General features: G+C 40.8%; 1 non-coding gene across 1 annotated transcript; it reads right to left on the bottom strand.

The window, feature by feature from the left end:
* Positions 1–18,365: 18,365 nt before the first annotated feature.
* Positions 18,366–18,439, bottom strand: trnat-agu (transfer RNA threonine (anticodon AGU)). Its single transcript has one exon. It is a non-coding gene; the product is annotated as a tRNA-Thr (tRNA).
* Between the last annotated feature and the right edge of the window lie 1,323 nt (positions 18,440–19,762).

Genomic DNA, 19,762 nt, shown 5'->3' with positions numbered 1-19,762 from the left:
CGTTTGAGATTTTCCAGTCAAATGTAACATCATGTGATCTAATTGTAACATCTATCTAAAGTCTGAATGATCCTACAATATCTGATGATGGAACGAGTGAAAACTGCTGGATTGTTGAATTTTCTCCTGAATAAAGCAGAACTCTGTAATCTGTGTTTGTCTCTGATGTTACAGTCTCGATTTTGAAAAGCTCAATTTTAAGTTGCTTTTAGAGTCAGATAGATAGTTGGTCTTGCAGGGGTTAAAACCTGTATAAATATCAACTCTGTTGACCAGAAATTCATGTTAAATTAACAACTGTGATGGAAATTCTTAGCTGAGAGTAACCAGTCACCAGCAGAACATGTTTTTACTGATAAATCTTTATTCAGTGTAAGAGCACACTGGGACTGGAGAAGTCACGATGTTGGACTTTTGTTTTCCGAGGCGACCTGAAGGCATCACTGAAGCTGCACCGTAATTACTGATCCCTGTCCGTGGAGCTAGAATAATGTCAATATTCACAAATGTACAGGACGTTTCACTGGTGCAGAGTTTTCTGAATCCATTTATATCAATTTCTGCTGGTGTTAGATTATCATTTAAAGACTTTTAGTCAAATTTAACTGATCTTTTAGTGAAAAGTGTGATATAGATGAATAGATGAATTACTTTGATCATTTTTAAAGACTAGTGACTCAGAATGATTTGTAACAATATACAATGGCAAACATTTGTAATTTAAAAATATGGATTATAAAGGAATGAATACAATAAAATAATAATTAAATAAATATTAAAAGAGATAATTGTAATAGCAAGTAATAATTCACAGCCAAATACCATTAACCCCAAATTAGCTCCCAGATGTTGAAACTAGTTTATCTAAGAATTAAATTCTAAATCAGAGGGTATCACCTGCATCACACTGATCCACAGATAATACCCTGCCAAACACTATCCATGAGGCTAAATTAAACCTTCATTTATAACTCCTTTGTGCTTTGGTTATAATCTTAATTGGACATTTCTCCCTGGATACTGTACATTAATGTTTTTATTTTTAATAACTATGTTTGTTTTTTGTTGCAGTTATTTTCAATAATCATTTTTAAAAACCTACAACAATGGCAGAGGACACATGAATGGAAAACAGAATAAAAAACATCTCACTGTACGACTTGGATCTGCTTCATTCTGGGTGAGATGTCAATAATGTTGTACACCTCATATATGACCTTATACTATATATACTATTATAATACCATATATACTTTTTTCTTTTCATTCATATCCATACATACTGTTTCATTTACCCATATCCACTACTAGGGCTGGGCGATATGGACCAAAAGTCATATCTCGATATTTTCTAGCTGAATGTTGATACTCGATATATATCTCGATATTTTTTCTGTGCCTTAATTGGGGTTTCCCCCAAAGCATTATAGCATAGCATCTCTGTTAGCATCTCTGTTAGCTTCATTTTTTTCTGAGGCAAACCGTTAAAAAAACCTTCAGTTTTAATACAAAGCCTCGTGCCAAATGTCACACTGGTTCCTTTATTAACAAAAATGCTTCTTGAATAAAATAAAACAAATATCCCTTTCCTGCATAACAATTAAATTAAAACACACTGTGCAATTAATACAATGTAGACAGTAACAGGCAGACTTTTCCACTGAGGTTGACAGTTGTGCAAATCTCAAATAAAACATTCAAGTCAATTTGTCACAAAATAAGCTATATCAAAATCGTTTAAATTTTTTTTTTTTTTTTTTTTTTTAGAAATCGATATAAACGATATTGTCTCGTAGCATATCGCGTTTGAAAATATATCGATATATATTAAAATCTCGATATATCGCTCAGCCCTATCCACTACATATATAATACTGCTCTCCTGAGCTGGTGTGTTTTTATATTTAACTGCTAGAGTTAAGTCTGATTTCATTTACCCAAGCAAGTCTCTGTTTTACCTTTAATGGCTTTTTCTGGACTTGTTTTAAGGAAGCTTCACGAAGGGTTTTACAGGCATTTCCACAAATGTCAGCGTGGGTTTAGAAAGTGTATAAGAGCATAAAGCCCTGGCCTCTGAGCCAGAATAGAAACTGCTGAAGATCATCATTCCACTGTTAGCACATGATTGGACGTTTTCATCCTGCCATCATTGTCAGATGACTGTACACATCAATGATCAATACATGACTGTGACATCACTGTTGTCTGCGGCGGTTTCCAGACTTATCAGGTGAAATCACAGCTAAAAACCCTGTAAGATGTGTTTTATTACAGTCATCATTCTCTTATTCACTACTTTGTAATTTAAAGTAATTAAAAGTCTGCTTTCTTTTTTTTCTATGACACCATCATTGTTATGAAGTAAAAACTAAACCAAAAAACCCCAAATAATATGGTCATTAATTCCATTGAAGAAGATATGATGTCATCAAGTTATGATGTCATTAATTCCATTGAAGAAGATATGATGTCATCAATTCCATTAACCATTCCATTCCATCAACAAGCTTGTAACAGAGTTTATAACCAGAACTCCTTCTTACTAGTTCTCATCACATCTAAATCTAATAAAACTACTGCATTGAAATTTGCATCACTGAAGCTGCACCGTAATTAATTGACGCAGAAATGAAAAAGTAATATAAAACCTGGATTGTGAAAATCAGCGAAATTAAACAAAGTGTCGATTGATGGTGAAGTGTAAAAATGACATGAGGCTTGGTTGGACGACAAATTCGGCCAAATAAAATGAAGCGTCGATTGATGATAAAGTGGAATAAGCGGCGGTTCTGGACGCGCCGGTTCCTGGTGCGGAGGCCTCTCGGAGGAGGACGTGGACTGACGAATATTCGGAAAAATGAGATGAAACTGGATGGAGGAAAAACTGGAAAAATATATCCAGCCGCTGTTGTTAAATCGACCAGTTACAGTATGCCATGTACTTTTTTAAATTATTATTGACAATAAAGAAGAAAAAGAAACGAAAAAAAAAGCTACATTAACCGGACTTTTACATAAAACTCAAACACAGGGAGACGGACTGATGTTGCGCTGGACAAACCACCAAATACCAGCAAATAACCAAAAGAAACACGAGCAACCTCAATGAGAACTGTTTCCACCACATCCTTAGTGAGAAGATACCAAGCTGAAGGTGAAGAACTAACTGACTCGGTCCAGAGGAATATTTACAGATAAATATACTGCTGGTGACGTCATAAAGGATCAAAGGAGGCAAGAATTCCACCGCCACATCAACCTACGTCATATCAAGCTACGTCATATATCAAATGTACTATTGCAACAGATATAATGAAGTCTTATTTTTTTCTACTGACACTCCAAGAAACAGGTTATAAAGTTTAATTTTCGTTATTTTAAATTGTCGTTTCGGACTACTTTGCACGTGCAACTAAAAAGAAGTTGAAGTTCTTTGGCTGACGGCTGGAGGCTGAATCTAGTAACGTGTCAATATTCACTGACTCACATGTTAAAAATGTCCAACTTTACAGCAGAGATGAACATATTTACAGTCTGGTCCAAAAAATAGTTTTGGACTCCACAGATAGAGTTCATCTCCATGACATTTGAGAGGTGTGTTGTCTGTTAACTTTGCTCTGTTTCATTTTAAAATGCAAATGTTCCAAATACAACCATTTTCAGATTTGATACCGCTACAGGTTGGAGAGCGGCGGACGATCCGGGAAATGTCGCCATCTGCTGGACGAACAGGCGCACTGCAACAACAAACGGAGAGGAGGAAACACGTTCCAGTCAGATCAAACCAGAAACCATATTAAATGTGTTTCTCTTTCAGATACGTGGACCCGGAGAACTAGACGACGTACCTGCCAAGAATCTGTCCTCTCTGGATACTTAAAGCCCCAAAAATAAACCAGATCCTGCTTCCACTCAGTCATTCTGCTCATTTGGTTTTGGCTACTTACTCCAGTTCTTCTTGTTATTTATAATTAAAGGTATTCCCTGAGGTTTTTATCAATCGTATCTGTTCTTATCTGTTCCAGTCATATATTTAACAATCATTTCAAGTGGATAATCAAACTATGTATAATTTAACAACGAGACAAAGCTTCAAAGTTGAAAGAGAAACAAGCCACATTTATTCATACAAAAAGACAAACTATACACACATGATAAACAAATATATACATTTATATACAAAATAAAAACAAACTATATACAAATTATAGACTTGCCACTAGAGAATCTAAGGTTTATCAGCTCAAGGTGAAACTGTGGGGAAATACATCCCAGGAGTCAGAGGAGGAATACGGGAGGCAGATTAGGTGGTTTTCTCAGGATGTTGTATCCAGAGATTGGATGCAGGAGAGAAGTGGAAGAGAGCCGAGAGGCCGGACCAAGTGGAGCTCCCAGCAAGGCAAGGCCAGGCAGGTTTACTGGTCAAGCCCATTTCAGTCAGTAAACGTTTGATGGAAAACATTCACATACAAGGTTTGTAACCGACTGAGATCAGGGTTTGGGTAGGAATTAAAATCAAAGAAACCAAACATTTAAAGCATTGTTGTTTGTTTTGGGTTGTTTTTTTTTACACAAAAATAGATCCTTAAAACTGAAAAATAAGGCCTGAAATATTGATACTTTGCTATTGATCCGTCCATCCTCATAACTTACTAGTAATTCTACAGGTAACTTTCAATATCAAGAAAGGACATTAAGTATAACACCAAGCTGGAACAAATCCAGAATAATATCACAGTCTGAAGATTCATGTGATTCTTCTACCTAACACTCCCAATTCATATCAATAATAGATCTGGATATCAATATTTCCCCCAGGGTGCCAGAGTTTTTCAATCATAACTTCATGCCCCCTACTTTAGAAAAAAACAAGATGATGTTACATGCTGGACTAACCTTTCACCCGCAACAATTAGACAAAGAACAACAGTTAAAATGCACAAACAAGACTGACTTTCCTGGGAAACTAATTCACAGCTGTCTACGTATGAATGCTGCAGAAGGTTATTATCACAGAGCAAAGACATTGCTAAGAAAACATTTAGAAATTCAGTAACTTATTGCAGTCACACTCATGAATAACGATCTATAATGACCCTCAATCAGAAGTGAAGATTATGAAAACTCTGATCTCTACTTTCAAGTGAGCCATAAAAAAAAGCACACAGCTAAAGGAGTTAAACAGAAAGACACATCTTCCTGTGATGCCTTGGGCAGTTATTAGCAGTAAATACTTCTGAACAAAAGCATGCAGGTGGCAAATATTCACATCAAATAATGACATATATGTGCCAATTATGTAACAATGATATACACTACAAAGGTTTTAAGTCAGCGCTTCCAACCTAAAATCACCAAACTAATCTGTCCACAATAACACATTTCATCTTCCACCTGCAAACCACTGCAGCCGAAGCTAAACAAGTGGCTCTTATGGGGGAAACAATACTAAATAATAATTACAAGATTGAATTCATGTAAAATTTAAATCATATTTTAAATGACTTTATAAAAAAAGGAAAAAAATATATCCAGCCGCTGTTGTTAAATCTACCAGTTGCAGTAATTATGCCATGTACTTTTTTAAATGACTATTGACAAAAAAAACAAGAAAAGAAACAAAAAAAAAAAAGCTAATTTGACAGAACTTTTACATAAAACTCAAACACAGGGAGACGGACTGATGTTGCGCTGGACAAACCACCAAATACCAGCAAATAACCAAAAGAAACACGACCAACCTCAATGAGAACTGTTTCCACCACATCCTTAGTGAGAAGATACCAAGCTGAAGGTGAATAACTAACTGACTCGGTCCAGAGGAATATTTACAGATAAATATACTGCTGGTGACGTCATAAAGGATCAAAGGAGGCAAGAATTCCACCGCCATATCAACCTACGTCATATCAAACCTACGTCATATTAGAGACGCCCCACTTCACTCCCACATGTTCACCGGGGGTTGTTGTCACATTGTGAGTGTCTAAAATAAGAGGCTGTGAACGGGTGAATAGGAAAAAGACTAAATCGCTTTGCAGAGCCTATAAGTGGCTGAACTAAAGAAATAAAGTATAGGAGCGCCATCCATTTATTTGAAGGAGTAACTCGGTCGTCAAAGGACAGCATACGGATGTTTGTGTTGTTCAGTTATGATGAAACAAACACAAACGTGACAGTACACTCGGTAAGTGCGTATAGAAGACAGTTGTGAAGCCGCAGCTGCCGCTTACGACCATACCGCCATGAACCAGCAGAGGGCGCTGTTGCTACGTTTGGGAACATGTGCACATTCATCCTCGTTTGCAGCAAATCAGCTCCAGCTTCAGACGCGTAGCGTTCAAATGCTCTTTCATGGAGCCTTGGAACGTCATCAAAGAATGTGATGTCTTTGATGACGTCACGAAGAATAGTGGAAGAGGAAGCACACGTAATAGCACACATTAGAGTGAAGATGTATTTCTTTTCTTGTTATTATAAACACCAGAAAACCAGACACACACAGCTGTTTAAAAGCACAGCAGAAGTAGTGGAATTATTTTGCCACAGGACCATGAACATATTATAACTGTAATGGCAATCTAACAACAAAAAAGGCCATGTGAGGGAATTTGAAGACATTTCCAACTCATGCTGGTTCCAAAAAAAGTGGTCCGACAGGGAGCTGCGTTCAACACTTTATTTTACATGTGCAAAGCTTCAAAAAACAACACTTACAATACCCGGGTGCTGAATGAGAGGTTAAAAAACAAGCTTGTGTATTATCAAAAACAACACATTATGCATTGAGTTGATGTGAAGATGTCTTCCAGCTCAGGAAGAAACATTTTACCAAGCATTCTTATGAGTTATTCCCACTGATTTTAAGACTCTAATACCAATCCAATAACACATGATCTTGCTATCTAATCATTACATTTTAGCACACAGAAGTTGTCGTGGATGACACTGTATTTAAAGTTTTGTCATGACCAAAAAAAACAAACGCCAGCTTTTCTTCTTGTACGAATGAGTTCCAATTACTTTCAGTGATATTGATTTAACACATGTGTAACCGGCTCCAGATCTAGGGGTATCTGGACCGGTTCATGTAATTCACAGGATGGATATCACTGTGGATTAATAATGAGAGAAACAACGGGTTAACGTCTTCACAAAGCCAACGCCATTTTATTTCTCTTATTCAATCAGTAAATAATGTTCATCAAAAGTAAATTAAATGAAAATGTGCAAAATAAAATAAATAATTCACAAAAAGTAATAAACTGGCTTTGTCCCATGACTAAAACACATATTTAAACAATATAAACTCACATTTAAACAATATAAACTCACATTTAAACAATATAAACTCACATTTACACAATATAAACTCACATTTAAAGGATATAAGCTCACATTTAAACAATATAAGCTCACGTTTCAATATAAACTCACATTTAAAGAATATAAACTCACATTTAAACAATATAATCTCACGTTTCAATATAAACTCACATTTAAACCATATAAGCTCACATTTAAACAATATAAGCTCCTGTTTCCAAATGAATAAACCATTCAATGTGAAAGATAACCAACTAAACTGTAACTTTACGTACCTGTGGATTAATAATGAGAGAAACAACGGGTTAACGTCTTCACAAAGCCAACGCCATTTTATTTCTGGCGCTCCGTTGGCTTGTGGAATTCTTCTCTCGGTATGACCCACAGCAGCGCTCGAGCGCCATCTACTGACTTGGAAGGGTAACTTCCCGCCATATGCGAGTCCGTCCAGCCAGTTCAGCTCTCAACAAAACAACCAAAACCAAAAACAAAAATGGGGGGGGGGGCAACTGTTTTATATTAAAACACATTTTCTGAGTCCCTTACACTCTCCCCCGCTTCAAAAGATGTCTCCGGACATCAACAGCGAAACTAACAGAATGTCCAATAGTCAAATGAGAAAAAGCAACATAGTCTGGGAACTGCCTCATAAAAAACTCGAAAAGTCGTTTGGCCAGTCCAGTCTATGTCATGTACCTAACGCGTCCACACTGCTTGGGGGGGGGAAGTAACAGGCTCCAGGGGTTGCTGGATAAGCCGGGATGGGGTAAGGCACACATGCAAACATCCCATGTGCTCCCGGGACCCATGGTTGGTAAGTGGGCTGCCCTAAATGTTCATATGTGAACACAGCTCTGGGTTTTGCTGCTCGAGTAGACCGTCTCAACGACAGTTCCTCCTCTGACTCTGAGATCTGTTCAGTAGCCCTGCACTCCTCCATACTCTCATAAGCCCCAGCATCATTTTGCTGTAATAGTTCCTGAGATTCCTCCAATGAGGGCACCTGAGCTTCTGTCGGTGCATGTACCAATTCTGGCATCACAACAGGTTCATTTTGTTGCTGGTTGGGGTCTTGACCCCTGGGTTGGTATTCAGGTGCCACAGCACTCAGCCGACTGTGTGGCTCCAGTGGAGGTGGTCGCGGTTTGACTGCTCCCCTGCCATACACAGGTAAGTGTCGGAAGCTATATGAATAATTCTCCTCCTCCTCCTCAGCAGAGTCACTGGCATCTTGTTCAGCCATTTGTGTGTGTGTGTGAGGGTTCCTCTGTCTAGTTCGTGTCTTGTGTGTATGACTGGTCTTTTCATTATGTTCCAATGGTAGGTCGTTCACAGGTAGGAGGAGATTACGGTGCAGTACTCGAAGGGTTCGGTCTCCTGTATCAGCTTGAACTCTGTATACAGGCCCATCTCCCAGTCTCTCGATAACACGGTGAATCTTGTTTTCCCAGTACGCGCAAAGTTTTCCCGGGCCACCCCTCTCAGACAAGTTTCTGATGAGAACATGATCACCAGGTTGCAACGCGATCCCCTTAACACCTCGATCATAGCGTTCTTTTCCTTTCAGGGAGCTGTTTTTGCTATTGTCTGAGGCAATCTTATATGCCTCCTGCATCCGAGAAGCCCATTTTCTAGCATATTCCTGTCCAGTCTGCGACTGCTGCTCAGGTTCCAGATTAAACAACAAATCGATAGGCAACCGCGGGGCTCTGCCAAAAAGGAGGAAGAAAGGTGAATAGCCTGTTGCTTCGTGTTTGGTAACATTATAAGCATGGACTATATGGGGAAGGTGGTCTTTCCATTCTACTTTCTTCTCCTCCTGCAGTGTGCGGAGCATCTGGAGAAGGGTTCTGTTCAGGCGCTCAACAGGGTTCCCCTGTGGATGATAGGGGGTTGTTCGAGAATGGCTAATCCCCGCCAGCTGTTGGAGTCGTTGGAATAAGGTGTTTTCAAACTCCCGGCCCTGATCATGATGTAATTTTTGGGGGTACCCGAAGCGCGGGATAAAGTCAGAGAAAATTTTCTCAGCTGCTGTTTTGCCTGATTTGTTCTTAGTTGGATAAGCTTGCGCGAAACAAGTAAAGTGATCTACAAGTACTAAAATGTATTCGTAACCTCCTTTACTCGGTTCGAGGTGCAAGTAGTCCACAGAGATGAGTTCAAAAGGGGCACTTGTTGTAATCGAACCCATCGGTGCTTTCTCTGAGATGGTGGGTCGTTTCTGCTTAATGCACGCGCACTGACTAATAACATAGTCTTCAATTTCTCGCTGCATGAAGGGCCAGTAAAACCTCTGTCTCGCCAGGTGAATTACTTTATCTGCCCCCTAATGCCCCATGTCATTATGCAGATGTTTGAGCACAGTCGACTTAAGTGTGCTGGGGAGAACAAGTTGTTTATGTTGTCCTGTCTGCCTGTACAGAATGTCCTTGTCCAACCTGAGTCTGCTCCACTCATGTATCAGTCTCCGTGTTTCTGGTCCCATTTGTCTCTTGTCTTTATTATTAGGTTTCCATCCCTCCCGTTTCAGTTTCATCACCTCACAGATAGATGTATCCCCTTCCTGGGCGGACTGTATGTCCTCTGGAGTGAACAGAGGTGTACTAATGGAAGGTGAGTTGTCGTCACTGGTACCCAGCTGCAATGCTGCCAACCATGGCACATCTTCATCTCTCATCGCCTTGTCCCCCTGCCATATGGCGGAGACAACATCGGGGGGCATAACCTCCGTATACTCCTGAATGTGCTCATGGAGCCTCATTGGATAACGCGACAGGTGGTCAGCATCAATATTCGCCTTGCCTGGCCGGTATCTGATATTGAAATGAAAATCAGCTAACTCGCCAACCCAGCGGTGGCCGACTGCATTCAATTTGGCCGTGGACAAAACATAAGTCAAGGGATTATTGTCTGTATAAACAGTAAACGTGGGCGCATAGTAAAGATAATCCCTAAACTTATCGCAAATTGCCCATTTTAATGCGAGGAATTCAAGCTTGCTTGAATGAAGGTGATAATTTTTTTCAGCCGGCGTGAGCGTCCTCGAACCGTAAGCGATAACACGTAGCTTACTCCCCTGTTCCTGATAAAGCACCGCCCCTAGGCCATCTTTAGATGCGTCGGTGTGTAATGTGAACGGCAAATTAAAGTTAGGGTAGGCCAAAATGGGTGGGTTGGTCAACATGTCAACAAGGCGAGATACTATAGCACTATGTTCGGGAGTCCATTGGACGGGTGTCCGAGATGGCACCTGGCCAGATTTATTGTTTTTTTGAGTGGTTTTGGTGGTCCGAGGTGTCATAGGTTTTTCATCGCACGCCACAGGACTCTCTTGGAGTTTAAACAACGGTCGGGCTATCCGGGAGAAGTCCTGAATGAACGATCGATAGTACCCCAAGAACCCTAGAAGAGCACGAACCTCCCCAACATTTTTTGGTTGTCTCTCCTTCAACTGGAGCACTGCCTCTAGATCTTTAGGATCTATCCGAACCCCCTCACTTGTGACTAGGCGCCCAACATATCTAACTTGACGCCTGAATAGCTCACACTTTTTTGGGCGTAGCTTAACACCATGCTCCTGCAAGCGACGGAAAACCCTTCTAAGATCTGCAACATGTTCCTGGAATGTTTTGGAAAAACAGAGTATGTCGTCCAAATATGGGGAACAACATTCATCCCTCAGACCATCAAGGACACCCTCCATGCATCTCTGAAAGGCTGCTGGGGCGTTGGTCAGGCCAAATGGGAGGCGGTTCCACTCATACAGCCCCCAAGGAGTGCTAAAAGCCGTCAGATGTCTGGAAGACTCATCGACAAAGCCCTGGTGGTATGCACTACCTTGGTCGAGTATGGAGAACCATGAGTAGCCCCCAAGATTATCCAGCAGGTTCTGTATGCGGGGAAGGGGGTGGCGATCAGGGACTGTTTTACTGTTCACTCCACGAAAGTCAACACATAATCGTAAACTCATGTCTTTTTTTCTAACACAGACCACAGAGGACGAATATGGTGATGTGGATTTTCTGATCCATCCATGGTCGAGCAGTTTTTGCACATATTCCTTTACTTCTCTGTAAAGAGGCTTCGGAATGGCAATGTAGGACTTTTGAACTGGTATTTCGTCTGTTAAGTGGATCTTTAGTTGCAGGTTTGGGATGCAACCTATGTCTGTGTCATCCTTTGCAAACACCTCTGACTCACTGAACAACATGTCTTTGGCTATCTGCTGTTCGTCTTCACTGAGATGTGATAAGTCAACAGGGGGATGCCATTTACATTTTGCTGTTTGTGGTTCTGTGTCCCCATCTTTCCTTTTTTCTGCATCAGTCTGTTTGTCTGTACTTAACTGAACTGAGCATGCTTGGGCAGATGGTGGGGACGTAGAATCAGGTCTCCAAGGAGGACACTTAACTGGTTTTACCTCCATAACCTCCACCACGGTGCCAAGAACTGTTCGCTGTGTTAGATAGATATCATGTTTGGTGGGGTTTTGGATAGGAATTTTAGCACATTTTGATGACCCACTAGGAACGTCTACAAGTGCTGAAAAGAGCTCTAACCCCTCTGGGCACTTATTCTCTGGACTGGGCTCAAACAACAATGTACCACCCCCTGGCCAACCCCTGACCATGCACCTAACTTCACAAATTTGTCCCGCAGGGATGGTTATGCCTTTCTTTCCAACTTTCACCTTGCACTGGGATGATGTCTCATCAGCTGACATTATCGTGAGGACTGAAACTAGTGTTTCTACTGTGCTCTCTGAAACACTCAAAGCCTCTTTTAAGATTGCAGTAATATCATGTAAACCAGGGGTTCTTAACCTTTCTGACCTTGGGGCCCAATTTTTTCAGTACAGAGTGGCCCGAGGCCCGTTAAATATTAACACTGTATAGCAGCGAAGGTCCAGAACATCATAATAAGTATATATATATATATATATATATATATATATATATATATATATATATATATATATATATATATATATATTCAAGTAGCCTCATAGTTGTATCAACATCTGCATCTGACTGTTATATTAAAAAAGTACATATTTGCCCATTAACATGTGTAACTTCAATTACACATTTTTTTCTCTTAAAAATAAAATAAATAAATAAGATTTTATTTTATTTTTCAAATGCTATCTTATTTTATTTCTTTACCAGCAGTTTGAATTTCCCCTTTTCTTTGTTAATTGTCTCAACACATTTTTATAATAAATTAATATAAACACATTTTAGCAATTTAAAAGTTTTGCAGTTTTTCTTTCTTCCCCTTAATCTTATGCCCTCACTTTCTGTCGTTCAGTGAGAGAACTGAGCTCTAATTTCTCCTGCCAGGACTTTAAATCTGGGCTGGATGGTGTCAGGTTCTCATGCACATGAGAAGGTGCTCATTGATGAACCTGGAACGATATTTAGTTTTAATTATGTTCATTGTGGAGAAAGCTGCTTCACAGCTGTATGTGGACCCAAACATGTTTAAGATGGTCAGCTTATTGTCTGTGACTTCAGTTCAGACTTGAGTGGATATGTTTGATGAAAAACTTTGTGTTTTGTTTCAGTGGCGTTTCACTTTCGCACTTTGAACGCCACGGTCTCTGAACGTATGAGACACTGGTTTTGTCCCAGTGGGAAGACTGAACAGGATGAATCTGTCCATTCCGGGTTGAACTTCCCTTTCCACTTGTTAGGCTTCTCATCTCTGTAAGAGTCAAGCTAATTACTTACTAAGTTTTATTTACATTAATAAGTTGTCAGGACTGCGCGTGTCGGATTTCATCCGAGCCTGATCAGCTGAGACGGCCGGGCAGAACCCGCAGCTCTCTGGCCGCTGCAGCAGAGTCACTTTCCGATGCTTTTGCGAGCCCAACAACAGTCCAGTCCAGCAGACACATCTACATGTACAATCCTTCAGCAGTAACGATGGAGCCCACCGCCCGAGCGGCACCGACCTCCCCGGCCGCGGGGACGCGTCAGGATAAATGATCACGCCGCGCTCGCTCGCTCTGGGCGCAGACCCAAGTAATCGATCCCTGATCCTGGCGGATCTAAACCTCCTCTGTGCAAAATGAAGGATTTACTCTGTAAATACACACCATTTCTCTTACTATTACACCTAGAGCTAGCTGAGGGTCTTCTTCTCCTCATTTGGTTGGGAGTTGCTATGCAGTCCCGCGGCCCCCGCGGCCCACATGTACAAAACTGAATTTTTTTCGCGGCCCACTAGATGGCCCACACTTGGGCCGCGGCCCTATGGTTAAGAATCACTGATGTAAACCACCCTGTTCTTTATTTTCTTTAATGATCTCTACAATGACATTACTACCTAGTAAAGAACAAGTACAACTTTGACTGACCAGAGCTGGCACTTTAATAGTCACCTGTCCCTGATTAGTGCTACCGATCTGGAGATCTAATTCAGCCCATCCATCATACGGGACTTCAGTACCATTAGCTGCAGATATTTCAAGGAAGCGTTGATCAAGTAAAGAATCAAGCGGCTGAATTTCAACATTAGGTAGTGCTTCCTCAAGCCACGCTCTACCCACCATCGTCACCATTGCCCCTGAATCTAGCAGCATTCGGTGCGGAACGCCATTGACTGAGCAGGAAACCATACAACGCTTCCCAATAAGCTGGGCCACCCGTGTTTTTGTAATTGGATGACGTGGTGTGTTGGACTGAAAGTCCTTTACGGCTTTGGTCTTCACACAGGGCTTCTCACTGTGGGAGGTCACTGGCTGCCCCTTTCCAGTAACCTCTTCCCGTTTCCCGACAACTTTTTCTGCAGGCAGCCAATGGCTCTGTGTCCCGCCTGGCCGCAATTAAAGCAGTGGGGGCAATTCACATTGCCACTTTGTACACAGTCATTACACCTGCCCCTTATCTGAGTGGATGGTGGCTGGGGATGAGTGATGGGCGCCTTAAGACCTCCAGCTGTCGTGCTTTCACTAGGTTTTACCATCTGGGCCAGGTGCTTCGTTAGCGAGGACACTTGTGCAGTCAGCTCGTTAATAGCAGCACGATTGGCTTGTAACTCACTGTCAACTTTAGTCTGTATGGTCAGGTTAGACTGGTCAGTACCGTCATGTTGGGCTGCACTCACAGTTACTGGTCTGCTTTTAACTCCTGTGCTCAGACGCTTTAACCTCCCTTCCTCCTCACTCGTGGATTTAGTGATCTGTTCTAAGAGGAGATCATCACTGACCTGTTTGTCTGCGAGGAAGGGCTTAAGGTCGCGTCTAACATGACTATTTCTTTCATTTAACCCTTGGTAGAGGGTGTGAAGAAAAGTACCCTGGACCAGCTTCCTTTCATAAGTAAAACCTGCATCAGATTGTTGTGACTCAAAAAGAACTCTCTGCTTTAAACCCATAACTCTGTAGAGAAACTGCTGCGGGCTCTCTCTGTCTTGCTGTCTGGCGCTGCTCAACTCTTGGAAGAGCTCAGTGGCATTTTTGTCCCTAATGTGGGAGCGGAGAAACCTCTTTAAACCATCAACTGTAAGATCATCTCTACTCGTTAACATATCCCTGAATGTACCAGGTTTAGTGATTTTAAGTACTGTTCTCATAACCTCAGATTCACTGTAACCCTCTTGTAACCCATCATCAATCTGTCTACAAAGACAACTGTATGACATATCTGAACCAACATCAGAGATTTGACCTCCATGCAACTTAAACTCTCTACGTGGCAACAGAGCAGCTACATCAGTCAATTTCATCACTTGATCAGTGGAGGAAGTACTCATCCTACCCGAAGGTGCACCACCTGTGGCCGCGAGGCTGGATTTGGCCGGCATCGATGTGGTAAGGTCGTTGGCTGGTGCGTAGGTGTCTCTGTCCTCCATGAAAGTTTTGGTGGAAAGGTCACTGTAGGTGGTGTGTGGGTGGGCAACAATGTCTTTACCTCGGGTGGTTGCTGTTGATTGTTTGTCCAAATCGGCAGTTGGTGAAGTGTCTTCAAGCTGCTGGGCTGGTGATTTCTCTACCCAACGAGGCGCTGTGTCACCTCCTGCAGTTCCACCAGCATCTGGGTTGTATCGCAGGTCAGTGAGCAGGTCTTCCAAATGGAGGAGTTGACTCAAGCCTTGATCTTCGAGCGCTCTCAACTTGTCACCTCGAATGTACTCGACTATCAGGTCATAAAGTTCTGGTTCAGTTAGGTTTTCGACATTTTCAGTCTGTGTGCCGTCATCAATCGAACTGGCAACAGTCTGCAACTGGGTGAGACTCAAATCAGAAAGTCTTTTTTGGATCTGGACGATCAGCACTCGCCGTGGAGGTACCGTGGTCATCGTGATGTAACACCTGCTGTTCTTGCTCTCTGGATGACGCACTCACAGCAGCCTTCCCTGAAGCGTTCAGCGCAGAATCACGTTGTCACAATAAGCACACACTCGCAGTGATGTAGTATCAGAATCCAATCCCGGACGAGCCCCCAAATGTAACCGGCTCCAGATCTAGGGGTATCTGGACCGGTTCATGTAATTCACAGGATGGATATCACTGTGGATTAATAATGAGAGAAACAACGGGTTAACGTCTTCACAAAGCCAACGCCATTTTATTTCTCTTATTCAATCAGTAAATAATGTTCATCAAAAGTAAATTAAATGAAAATGTGCAAAATAAAATAAATAATTCACAAAAAGTAATAAACTGGCTTTGTCCCATGACTAAAACACATATTTAAACAATATAAACTCACATTTAAACAATATAAACTCACATTTAAACAATATAAACTCACATTTACACAATATAAACTCACATTTAAAGGATATAAGCTCACATTTAAACAATATAAGCTCACGTTTCAATATAAACTCACATTTAAAGAATATAAACTCACATTTAAACAATATAATCTCACGTTTCAATATAAACTCACATTTAAAGAATATAAGCTCACATTTAAACAATATAATCTCACGTTTCAATATAAACTCACATTTAAACCATATAAGCTCACATTTAAACAATATAAGCTCCCGTTTCCAAATGAATAAACCATTCAATGTGAAAGATAACCAACTAAACTGTAACTTTACGTACCTGTGGATTAATAATGAGAGAAACAACGGGTTAACTTCTTCACAAAGCCAACGCCATTTTATTTCTGGCGCTCCGTTGGCTTGTGGAATTCTTCTCTCGGTATGACCCACAGCAGCGCTCGAGCGCCATCTACTGACTTGGAAGGGTAACTTCCCGCCATATGCGAGTCCGTCCAGCCAGTTCAGCTCTCAACAAAACAACCAAAACCAAAAACAAAAATGGGGGGGGGCAACTGTTTTATATTAAAACACATTTTCTGAGTCCCTTACACATGCATTGGTCTCTATAGCTGTGTTCACACTGCCAGCCCAATATGCAATAACTAGCATACTGCTTGTTGAGCTGCATGTAATTCTACTGAGTGTAAAAGATGATGCATACTGTCTGACTCTGTTACAAGATCTGCCCTGGTGCTCTCAGATGTCTGCCGTCTTCATTGCATCCCGGTCTGAAGGAGGAAGCTTGAAACTGTGAAATCTGACTGGATCACTGACTGGACTGTCGTTGGCACAACAGCTGATGATGTGCAACAAAAGCTTTATTCAACTGGACTCAGTGTCAGTGAGAGTCTTCCTGGAGCACAGGCGTGGGAGGTGGCTTTGTTGGAGTAAAAGGCATCAGGCACACCTGCTGGATTTAAAAAACAATAAGGAAAAATTGCAAAAGGTTTAATTTGTAGAATCGGTATAGAACGTTGTGCGTGAGAGTTGAATGCAAGCGATTGATTTGTTGATGACAATACTGTAAAAGCGCTTATTTGTTAGAGTGCCATAAGCGCGTTCAAAAACCTGTAAGATCTGAGTGGTCACGGTTACCACATAAGAACTGTAAGTTTGACTTTGTTTGCTATCCCTGACATAAATAAACTATTACTATCTCTGCCAATTGAAAAACCTGCTGGAACAGACAACCTAGATGGTAAACTGCTACGACTTGCTGCAGCTTACATATCAACTCCCATTTGTCACATCTTTAATAGATGTTTTACTAACGGGGTTTGATCAAGAATTTGGAAAGAGGCTAAGATAATTCCAATACCAAAGGACAATAAATCTAACTTCACAGATGCTAACAGCCGTCCAATAAGCATACTTCCTGTCTTAAGCAAATGATTAGAAAAGATAGTTTTTAATCCAATCCAAAATTATTTGATCATAAATAATCTGATCACAAGTTCACAGCATGCATACAGAGAGTTTCATTCAACCACCACAGCTCTAGCCCAGCTAACTGATTCGTACTGAAAGTACTTGATGGTACATCCATCCATTATCTTTACCCGCTACATTCTTTGCAGGGTCACAGGGGTCTGCTGGAGCCTATCCCAGCTAATTTTCAGGTGAGAGACAGACCCCTGGACAGGTCAAAATACAATTTTTATAATCTGAAACTTTCAACAATAACCAGAGTTTCAGTGGTAAACAGTTTGGCCAGTATGGGGACTGACCCCATGACCTTGGGGTTATTAGCACCAGAATCTGACATTCTGAGCTAACCGGCCTTCGTGGTGAGTGTTTCTTTTTTGCATGTACGTATGTACGTATGTATGTATGTGCATGTTTGATCCAGGCCTGGTTTACAACATCTTGAATTACATGCACAGTCTCCCAAACCAAGTAGAGACCTTTTTAAGTGAGGTCAAACTTGGAAAGTAACTGACTGTCAGAAACAACACGTAAAGAAATACACATTTGGTCAAGAAGAATTGGAGGAATACCCCACCTTGTGGCACAAGTGAAGAACAGCAAAGCATTAAAGTGACTAAAAGGAGAAGAACCAGACATTACCTCCCTCTCAAGCAGTCCACATCTCTTAGAAGAACTTGAATGTGTGAATTAACTTTGGTTTAGAAACATTCAATGTGCCTTTCTTATTTTTAAGCTACATGTCATTTTTCCATTTCACCACCATGGTTGAACCATGAATGAATGAGACATCTATCATCTTTTTCTCATCCAAAGACAGATGAGTCTAGAGGCTCTGCTGGGATTTGAACCCAGGATCTCCTGTTTACTAGACAGGTGCTTTGACCAACTAAGCCACAGGGCCTCCACAACCTCTCACTTACCTCGTCTCAGACATCAAAACAGTAAGACCTTTAGAGGTGTGACATGCTGGAATGAGAAACAGAACCATTGGTGGACCACACGTCCTAAAGGACAAGGCATCTGACTTTGGATAAGAAGGTTGAGAGTTTTAGTCCCTCTGTGGTTAAAGAGACTAGAGACAGTAAGTTCTAGTGTCCTACCTCACATTCACTCTTTACAGGTCACTTCAGTTTAGCTACCGTCTTATATACCTGCTACACATATTTACGTACTGGAAGGTCATGTTAGTCAATAATGGGACTAAGATCAGGGTTTGGGTTTGTTTTTGTGTTATTTCTTTCCTTTTTCAAATGATTCATTCAGGATTCCCTCCATCATCTGTTGACCTTCAGCGTCTGCGTCGGACAACTCTCCTGCGTCTGCGGGCGACGCGGGTCCTACGGACTCTCCGGCGCCTGCGGACGGGGCGAGAGCTCTGTCTGCGTCTGCGTGGCATTGTCAAAAGATGTGATGAGAACTAGTAAGAAGGAGTTCTATTTATAAACTCTGTTACAAGCTTGTTGATGGAATGGAATGTTAATGGAATTGATGACATCATATATTCTTCAATGGAATTAATGACATCATAACTTGATGACATCATATATTCTTCAATGGAATTAATGACATCATAACTTGATGACATTATATCTTCTTCAATGGAATTAATGACCATATTATTTGGGGTTTTTTGGTTTAGTTTTTACTTCATAACAGTGATGATGTCATAGAAAAAAAAGAAAGCAGATTTTTAATTACTTTAAATTACAAAATAGTGAATAAGAGAATGATGACTGTAATAAAACACATCTTACAGGGTTTTTAGCTGTGATTTCACCTGATAAGTCTGGAAACTGCCGCAGACAACAGTGATGTCACAGTCATGTATTGATCATTGATGTGTACAGTCATGTGACAATGATGGCAGGATGAAAACGTCCAATCATGTGCAATAGTATATATAGTATAAGGTCATATATGAGGTGTACAACATTATTGACATCTCACCCAGAATGAAGCAGATCCAAGTCGTACAGTGAGATGTTTTTTATTCTGTTTTCCATTCATGTGTCCTCTGCCATTGTTGTAGGTTTTTAAAAATGATTATTGAAAATAACTGCAACAAAAAACAAACATAGTTATTAAAAATAAAAACATTAATGTACAGTATCCACGGAGAAATTTCCAATTAAGATTATAACCAAAGCCAAAGGAGTTATAAATGAAGGTGTGGAAGTCGTGAAAATAGACGAGCCGACAACTTCTCACGTTACGGACACAGAAG

This window comes from Cololabis saira, chromosome 11 (genome assembly GCF_033807715.1).
Source record: "Cololabis saira isolate AMF1-May2022 chromosome 11, fColSai1.1, whole genome shotgun sequence".
In the NCBI taxonomy this organism is placed as follows: Eukaryota; Metazoa; Chordata; class Actinopteri; order Beloniformes; family Belonidae; genus Cololabis; species Cololabis saira.
This window is presented reverse-complemented; position numbering and strand designations above follow the sequence as displayed.